Source organism: Mesoplodon densirostris, chromosome 15, assembly GCF_025265405.1.
Source record: "Mesoplodon densirostris isolate mMesDen1 chromosome 15, mMesDen1 primary haplotype, whole genome shotgun sequence".
Lineage (NCBI taxonomy): Eukaryota > Metazoa > Chordata > Mammalia > Artiodactyla > Ziphiidae > Mesoplodon > Mesoplodon densirostris.
In genome coordinates this window covers 31,425,735-31,435,106 of record NC_082675.1, presented here as the reverse complement: position 1 = coordinate 31,435,106, position 9,372 = coordinate 31,425,735, and positions in this window count along the sequence as shown.

Here is a 9,372-nt window from a genome sequence, read left to right as displayed (position 1 = left end):
AGTATTTGAGACAAACAAAAAAACCATACGTAATCTCAATTGAGGTACAAACCTTCCAAAATTTTTAAATCCTTTATGTGCTTTCTCACTTGCTTACTTGCTGGACACAAAAGGATACATTATTCATAGCTCCATCTTTTTTCTAGAAGTCCTCTCCTGTCTCCTAATTCTGAACAATTGAGTGTAGAATAAGCAATTTAGACACACTCCTTTTTAAACTCCAGAGTGCTAGATAAGTGAAAGGTATTATCACTTGTGGTTTGAACCCTAAAGCAGCGTAACCCTCAGATGTCTAACATTTAAGAATGCATGGACCAACCAAGAGCGAAGTTAGTTGCATTTAAAATTTTTCCAGACTAAAAACACCTTGCAAGTGTGGATCAATATCTATTTATTTATTTAAAATTAAAGAAATAAAAGGTGGGAATTCCCTGGTGGTCCAGTGGTTAGGACTTGGTGCTTTCACTGCCGAGGGCATGGGTTCAGTCCCTGGCTGGGGAACTAAGATCCCACAAGCCATGTGGCATGGCCAAAAAAAAAAAAAAAGAAAGAAAGAAAAGGAGGCATTATAAAGTGTATAATAGGATATTAAAGTGCAGGTTTTTGCTGAGACCCTAAGATGAGAAAGATCGCAGGCCAAACCAAGGTTCCAAATAAAGATGCTGACATTTAGGGTTGGTGGTGAGAAACTTTCACCCTCACCCACATCACAGGTCAGAAGGTGGAGACTTGGGGGGTTTGTGCAGATAGAAAGAGCTGTCCAGTGCTTTAAGTCCCCGCCCTGGGGTAGGGGCAGGGGACACTTGCCTTCGAAAAAAGCATTAAGGGAACCCCAGGGAGACCCTGGTCCGTGTTCCATTTGGTGGGGGCCTCAGAAAGAAGTGTCTTGATTGCCACCTGAGAAATCTGAAGGGTGGGAGATGCAGCGGCCCTGCAGGTAGCAGAAGGGAGGAAGGGGTGGTTGTATGGGAAGCCGGCACCCCCAAAGGGGCTCGGATGCTTCCTGTGGGCCAGCCTTGGGCCACCTAAGAGAAAGCCGTTGTAGGTTAGATCTTGTCCAGGAGGGACACCTGGATCAGCAAAGAGCCACAGGTCATGCCAGACTCCTATGGCTCTGGGAGAAATACAAACAGTGAACCAGAAGGAAGTGATTATCTCCAATTAGGGACCTGCACGTGGGCGACACCTGCTCACGTGGGTGGGCAGAGGAAGGTCTCTGAGGCACTCGCACAAACGCCCACGAGAGAAAGAGTCAACAGCCTTGAGCATCTGCCGGCACCAGAGAGCAAGAAGCCAACTCATGGCAGAACCAACCCAACCCTGATCATTCCTTGTCTTGTCTCCCCAGGACCCCAGGTGACCCCCAACCCTGCAGGTGTCAGAAACAAGGTTAGCCAACTGGAGGGTTTGGGAAGAAATAGAACACTGGACAATGAGAGAAAGACCCTCTCCCAGCAGCAAACTTCCCACCTGGTAGAGGAGAGACACCTCAATTAAATCAAGTTTGAGTTTAGAAAATTACAGGGCACTAGAAACACTCTTTTCTGTATTGAGACGATTTGCGTTACGTAAGTGACTTCCAAAAGTCAGACAGCTGCTGGAGCTTTCACCCAGGCACCGAAAAACTAGTTCCACTGGATAAATTTAAAAGAACAGTGACAGCTAAAGTTATTTCATGATGGCAACTCATGAATCATGCATTCGATGCACAAGTTACAAGTGTTCAGAAAACAGAAATAAAACTTGGGAAAATTTGATGTCTCCTGAAATACCTCTCATTACCTTTTAAATATAGGATATTTTTCAAATTATAAAAGTGAACTCATATGAGAATTTAGAAAATACATTAAAATATTAAAAGAAAACTTTAAAATACCCACAATTTCCTATCCCTGTTTTTTAAAGTCTGAATAGAAAGTGCCCTTTCTCAGTAGGGAAAAAAAAAAATGGCATTCAAATGTTCCAACTATTATCTTTAATGGTGTAATGATAGGTTTTCCCTTTTGTTGCCTGTTTGCAGAAGCGGACGGCTGTAATTTTGTCTCCCTAGCTCACTGCCCCTGGCATCTCGACCACCTGTCTGCACTTTCCTGGAATCAGCCTCCTCTGTCCGTGAATCTGGTCACATCAGAGCTGCGTGTGATGCCACTTTCTCTGTGGCTCTTCATGGTCTAAAGATGGAGCACCACCAAACCAGGACAGTCAGAGGCCGTCCCTGTGAATTTGGCAATAGAATAAACAGCTCTTTCCTCTTCTGGGAATGGGAAACAGAGCTAGATAAGAGAGAAGCACTGAAAGCAACAGCTAGCTGGTGCTCAAGGGGTGTAGATGAGGTGGGAGAGGGCTGATGGAGTTGGAGTCATCCCCAGGGTCCACGTGGCCTTTCTGTCTGTGGTTTCCATGTGACAGGCCCATATCTGAAAACTAAATTCCCCTTTTTTGCTAAAGCTTGTCATTTCTGTAATCTGAAAGTATCGATAAGTACATTATTTAATATCTTTACATTTTCTTATTTTCCTTTTTTGAAAAGAAGCATGTATACTTGCTTAACTAAAATTTTCCAGGGACCTAAGACTGTCCTTATTTACATGTGGGATCTGCGTCCACTCTTAGGGACACAGAAAAAGCACACTGGATGCTTCCTTTCCATTCTGCCCCCATGTGTGTGCATTTTATCTATTCTTAAAATAAAAGTTACAGCATTAAAAAGGGGAAGAAAGGGCTTCCCTGGTGGCGCAGTGGTTGAGAGTCTGCCTGCCGATGCAGGGGACACGGGTTCGTGCCCCAGTCCGGGAAGATCCCACATGCCGCGGAGCGGCTGGGCCCATGAGCCATGGCTGCTGAGCCTACGCATCTGGAGCCTGTGCTCCACAACGGGAGAGGCCACAACAGTGAGAGGCCCACATACTGCAAAAAAAAAAAAAAGGAAGAAAAATCACAACATGACAGCTGAGGGGCTGTGTGTGTGCATGTATGTGTGCATTTGTGTGTGTGATTGTGTTACGTGTGTGGTATGTTGTGTGCATGTGTGCTTGTGTGTACATCTGTATGTGCATGTGTGTACTATGTGATTGTGCATGCGTATGCGTGTGATCGTGTGTGTGTATGTGTATTGCGCGTGTGTACTGTGTGGTTGTGTGTGATTTGTGTACATGTGTGGTGTGTGTACTTGCGTTGCATGTGTGTGCATGTGTGGTCGTATGCACATGTGTATTGTGTATGTACATGTGTGTGGTTGTGTGTGTCTGTCTGCTCTCTCCCTGGTCACAGTTAAAGTCATCACCAACTTCTTTTATGTCTAGTGGTGTCTGTCCATGGTTAAAAATCTAAGTTTGTGCCCCTTCAATTTCCTAATACAAAAATAAGCAAACAAGCAAGAAAAAGAAACCCAATGTTATTCAACTCACTGTCAGAGAGAAGTTGCTAACATCACATTTGTGGTCTGACATATCTGCTTAAAGTGAATGTCTGGATCACTGATGTAACTTACATTGGCTGGAGGAGAAGAATATTGAGTAGATGTTTAGCTGACTTGAGTTGTCCAGGAGGTAAGCTGCTGGAGCCTTGTCCTTTCCGTTACATGTTCACTGTCTATTTGCCAGCCAAGAGGAGTAGGGACAGGAAGTGTGGTCCAGCCTAGAGGCCCATATCTTGCTGGCCTTGTCTGGTCGTTACACTTTCATCTCTACGGTTTGCTCACTCCTGGGGCTGCCTGCCTCCCTGACCCCAGATCTGAGGGTCACTCCTCAGGGGCATCTCGAGTGGATCGGGAGGGCACAGTTCCCATCCTGCACGTGTGACTCTCCTCTCCCACCAGCCACAGCTCTTGTTATACCAACTGGACATTTGACCCAACTGGGTGGGTCAGGTGCCCTCTTTTGGAGACTCCAGATAGCTGGTTTGAGGCACAGGAGCTGAGAGCCATCACCCAGAATCAAGCTGGTGAGACCACCTGTGTCGTGTGTGCATCACTTCAGAGAAAGCCACCTGCCTGTATATACAAAGAACGAGGCAGCTGAGCCGAAAAAGCAGAGAAGAGACTATGGGCTCCGCAGAGGTGGGACCCGTAACCTTACAACCTCTTGCGTGAGTTCGTGAGGGCTGCAGTAACCAAGAACCACAGGCCAGGGGCATTAAACAACAGATACTTATTTCTCACAGTTCTGGAGGCTGGAAGCCCAAGATCAAGCCATCAACAGGTTGGTTCCTTCTGAGGCCTCTCTCCTTGGCATGTAGATGGCCATCTCCTCCCTGTGTCCTCACGTGGTCCTCCCGCTGTGCCTGTCTGTGTTCTCATCTCCTCTTATAAAGACACCAATCATATTGGGTTAGGGTCCACCCACATGACCTCATTTACCTTAATTGCCTCTTTAAAGGCCCTGTCTCCAAATGCAGTCCTAACCCCCTTCTAACTTCTGGGGGTTAGGACTTCAACACATGGATGCGCTGGGGGGTGTGGGGAGACACAATTCAGCCCAGAACACTCCGTCTGACTTTCCAGCTCCTGATTGTAGCACCTCGTGGGGCCTGTACATCCTATCCTTGGGACACAAGATAACAAATTCTAACTTTTGACCTGTGATAATTGGAGTAGATTTCTACTCCTTCTGATCACATAATTCCTGACAAAAATAATTAGTCTTGTACAGCAAAACCTGCTCTGTGGTTTTCCAGAATGGGAGGACCAGAAATGTGACTACTGCCTTCATACATGAATTTTGTTTATTTTTTTAAATTAATTTACTTATTTATCTTAGTTTTGGTTGCATTGGGTCTTCATTGCTGCGTGCGGGCTTTCTCTAGTCGCAGCGAGCGGGGGCTACTCTTCATTGCAGTGCGCAGACTTCTCATTGCGGTGGCTTCTCTTGTTGCAGAGCATGGGCTCTAGGTGTGCAGGCTTCAGTAGTTGTGGCACATTGTGGCATGCAGGCTCAGTCGTGTGGCTCGTGGGCTCTAGAGTGCGGGCTCAGTAGTTGTGGCACATGGGTTTAGTTGCTCCGCGGCATGTGGGATCTTCCTGGACCAGGGCTCGAACCCGTGTTCCCTGCATTGGCAGGCAGATTCTTAACCGCTGCACCACCAGGGAAGTCCCCATACATGAATTTTAAATAGCAACAATTTCCAAGTCCCTCTCTCGGTTCTGATTTTGAACTGAGCACCAACTTCTTAAAGCATCTTCTTCCAGCTGAAATCTACCTTTGGGCTTCCTTCAAAGATGCCAAATCCAAGGTGCTGTCATGAGTGTTCCTGCATCTTCACCGACACTTGGAAGTCACCCTCTGGTTCTCACTTTCTGAATTTGGGGATGTTAGATGCACTGTCCTGGTTAGAATTTTGACTTCCTCAAGGAAAAATAGCGGATAGTTTTTGGATAGAGGAGCGTAAGGGGGTTCTAGGGATTTCAGCGTTGATCAAAGACATAGACATGACCACCAGGTGGCAGTAGTACACACAGGCATCTCAGCGGGGCTTTGACAGGTTTGCGCCCCGGGAAGTCCCTCTGGGCTGGGACCATCCAGAGACTTCGGTGCAGGAGACCACAGCGTGGAAGAGGAGGAAGGCAAGGGACCTCCCCCAGGGATACAGGGCTCACATGGTAGGTGATGTCTCTGGGCAGAGAGTCTGTGGATCAGAGAGCTCCAAAGGGCACAGCAGCTTGGGGTCTTTATAGCTCCTAGAAGCTTTATCTTTCTAGTTAGCAGATGTTAGGCACAGTTTCTCAGGGTATGCAAAGCAGGCAAGCTCTAAATGGCTAAAAATCTGCTTATTGGGGGTATGTTTAAAACAACTGAATGTATCAAAAATATTTTTAACAGCCTAAAATTTAACTGTATATACATTTTTAATTAAAATAGAATAGGCATAAACCAAAAAGAAGGGAAAAAGTCAAGATGAAGTGTCACTGTCATTTTGTTTGCAGGGAGAAGTCAAGAAATGGAACAAATTGCCAGGAAAAAATTGTAAGACCATCCCAAAGCAGCTAGGTTACGTGCTATGTGTAAATGCCAAAATTAGGTATTATCCCACTTAACCTATAAATGAAAAAAGAGAGTCAAGGTTTATCCTATTTAGTACAAGAATTTTTAGAATGTATAAAAATTTGAGTTTGGTTCCTGCAAACTTTTGAGCTGACACTTCTCAGCTGCCGAGAAGAAATTAACACTCTGGGGCCAACATACCAAGGCCACCTGGGTTCATCCATGTGACAAGGAGACAGGGATGCTGGAAAGAGGAAGGATGTAAGTCATACACGTTTTAAAAAGAAAAGCCAGTCATTAATGAAAAACAATATACGATTATGGAGCTTCTGATTAAATGAAGGAATGGATTCTGATTCTGTAAACTCCCTATGTGGAGCTGAGCTTCATTGTCAACCAACTTGGAATTGGCTTATCCTTTTTTATTTCTTTTGAAGGAGAAGACTTACATTTAAAACATTTGACCCAAAGATGGTTCCTTTGAAAGAACCCACATAGGATTTTCTTTAAAAACATTGTGTGTGTAAATACATTTTTTTTTCATAATGCAGAGTTCAAGATTTTGATGTAGACTGCCTTGTGTCAGCTACTTCCCAGATGTCTAGATTTCCCATCTTTTTGACAGGAAGGAACATGACACCCACCACAGATACACATTCTAAGGATCACTTGCTTAAGTGTCATAACTTACAATGATATGTTATTAAATAATAAAATGGAAACAAATATTGTTCGGTTGAGCCATTTCACAAAGGTAAAAATACTCAGGTCAAATGAAAGATAACATTTTAAAACTTCACCTGAGGGCTTCCCTGGTGGCACAGTGGTTAAGAACCCGCCTGCCAATGCAGGGGTTCAATTCCTGGTCCTGGAAGATCCCACATGCCATGGAGCAACTAAGCCCATGCACCACAACTACTGAGCCTGCTCTCTAGAGCCCGTGAGCCACAACTGGTGAAGCCCGCTCACCTAGAGCCCGTGCTCTGCTACAAGAGAAACCATCACAATGAGAAGCCTGTGCACTACAACAAAGAGTAGCCCCCACTCACCACAACTAGAGAGAGCCCGTGCAGCAATGAAGACCCAACGCAGCCAAAAGAGGGAGTGCCTGGGCTCTCTTTTCACTTGTCCAGATGTGGGGCAGCAGGGGAAGAGGAAGGGGTGATGCTTAAAAGATGTCAGTAGTCAAACATAAACAATGGAGTCAGAGTCTCCCTTACAATGTCACTTCTTTCAAAGTCTGTTGGTGACTGGTCGCTGTGTGTGTTATTCAGTGCCGCCTCCTTCCCCTGACTGCAAAGTGTGTCACTGTGTTGCCTCCTTGTCTCCCAGTGCGAAACCCCCATGACGTCTCACAAAAATGGATAGTCAAAAGAGGAACTTGGTCACCAAAAAGGAAGGTGCATCAAAGAAATGAAAAGTGTTCATGCAGGAAGGGAAACAATCTACGGGAATGGAGTTAGAGAAGGAATGGCTGGGGGTGGTGGGGAGGGGAGGATTGGGAGTTTGGGGTTAGCAGAGGCAAACTATTACATACAGAATGGATAAACAACAAGGTCCTACTGTATAGCACAGGGAACTATATTCAATATCCTGGGATAAACCATAATGGAAAAGAATATGAAAAGGAATATATATGTATAACTGAGCCACTTTGCTGTACAGCAGAAATTAACACAACATTGTAAATCAACTATACTTCAATAAAATAGATTTTTAAAAATGGCTGACTGTGGGATGAGTGACCCTGCTGCCTTTTGAGAGGTTTTAGATGTGCTGACAGAGGAGCTCAGTGAAGACCAGCTTACCAACACAGCGGAGGAAAATGGTTGTGGTGAAAAGGATGAAGCCGGCCCAGAGGAACGAATGCCAGCAAAAAACTTAACATTCAATGAACTTTTGCAGGTAATTCATAACATTGAACATGCAAAGAACAAAATGTTGGAAGCTGATCCAAACTTAGGAAGGAGTGTATCAATTCACCACAGCATGGAAAGGATGTCCACTCCTTATCCTAAGTCACATGACAAGATGAGCACTGTTCGAGCTATTCTTGATAAGTTTTCTACAAAGACACAGAACAGTTTAATTATCAATGTTTCTGATGTTTTAAATGACACTGTCCTAAATAATGCTAGTTTTATTATTTCTTTCATTTCTTTTTTTGTTTATTTTTTAAGGGTTTTTTTTGGTTTTTTAATTTTTATTGGAGTATAGTTGCTTTACAATATTGTGTTAATTTCTACTGTACAGCAAAGTGAATCAGTCATATGTATACATATATCCCTTCTTTGGATTTCCTTCCCACTTAGGTCACCACAGAGCATTGAGTAGAGTTCCCTGTGCTACACAGTAGGTTCTCATTAGTTATCTATTTTATACATAGTATCAATAGTGTATATGTGTCAATCCCAACCTCCCATTTGTCCCACCCCACCCTACCCCCTTGGTAGCCATACGTTTGTTCTCTACATCTGTGTCTCTGTTTCTGCTTTGTATATAAGATCGTCTATACCAATTTTTTCAGATTCCACATATATGTGTTAATGATATTTGTTTTTCTCTTTCTGACTTACTTCACTAGAGACTGTATGACAGTCTCTAGGTCCATCCACATCTCTATAATTTCTTTATACACTTATAACTGACAGTGTTTTCAGCATCTCAACAAAAATTTGTGAAGGTCATGGAACAATCCTGATTTTCCCCATTGATGTGAAGATCATTTGAACTCTTTGAACTTGCACAATCATTCTTATGGCCCCTCAGTGCCATGCAGAGTTAGGAGTGCCTGCACTAATTTGACCTGACTGGTCTGTAATGTTTAACTCTTGTGATTAGTCCCACCTTTGTAAACCACAGTCCTGCCTGTGTTTCCAGGACCCACTGTCTCCAGAATCCTCCCTCCCACCTGCCTTTCCCAGGTTCGGTGGCTTCTCTCCCGTTGCCTGTCTTTTGGGCATTGGTGACCCCAGATTCTGTCCTTGACTTTGCTTCTTACTTTCCATGCTCTTCCAGTTCTGGTTGTCTGTAAAAGTGACAGCTTCTCTGGTCTTAGGTGGTGATGATGGCGCTAAGGTGACAGTGAAGAAAGGCGGGGGAGGGGGTCTTACAAAATGATAGGAAGGAATTTCCGGGGGGAAAGCAGGACGGCAGGGTATCCTCTTTATTTCACAATCTGGATTTAGGACCAAGCCCACAGAGCCGTCTACCTTTATCAATATGAATATCTATGAAATGTCATTCGTTCTTTCACAAACATCTACTGAATTGTACTGTCTCTGGTTCTATGTTCTGGAACGCTATGTATCAACAAACAGATAGTATAAAGCAACACTATGGATTTTAACTGTGTCCTCTGGGGGTACTACCCAACTCCCTGTCACTTAACCCA